Below are 213 nucleotides of genomic sequence, written 5' to 3'. Positions count from 1 at the left end.
ATTCCTCTCTTGGTTATATATATGTATATTTTTTTCATTTCATTTTTGTTGTTTACCTTTACCCTTTAATTTGTCCTTCTCTATTTTCTCTTTTTTATCATTATTATTTTTTTTATTTTCCTTTTTTTGGTACTTCATGTTCCTTTTTACTAATTTCTTCTTGTTTCATCGTTACTCATTCTCTTTTAAAAGTTCATTAAATGCGAAGACCAA

The sequence above is a fragment of the Penaeus monodon genome, chromosome 23 (assembly GCF_015228065.2).
Source record: "Penaeus monodon isolate SGIC_2016 chromosome 23, NSTDA_Pmon_1, whole genome shotgun sequence".
Taxonomy (NCBI): Eukaryota; Metazoa; Arthropoda; class Malacostraca; order Decapoda; family Penaeidae; genus Penaeus; species Penaeus monodon.
The sequence above is the reverse complement of the archived record's forward strand: the minus strand, read 5'-3'. Positions refer to the sequence as shown.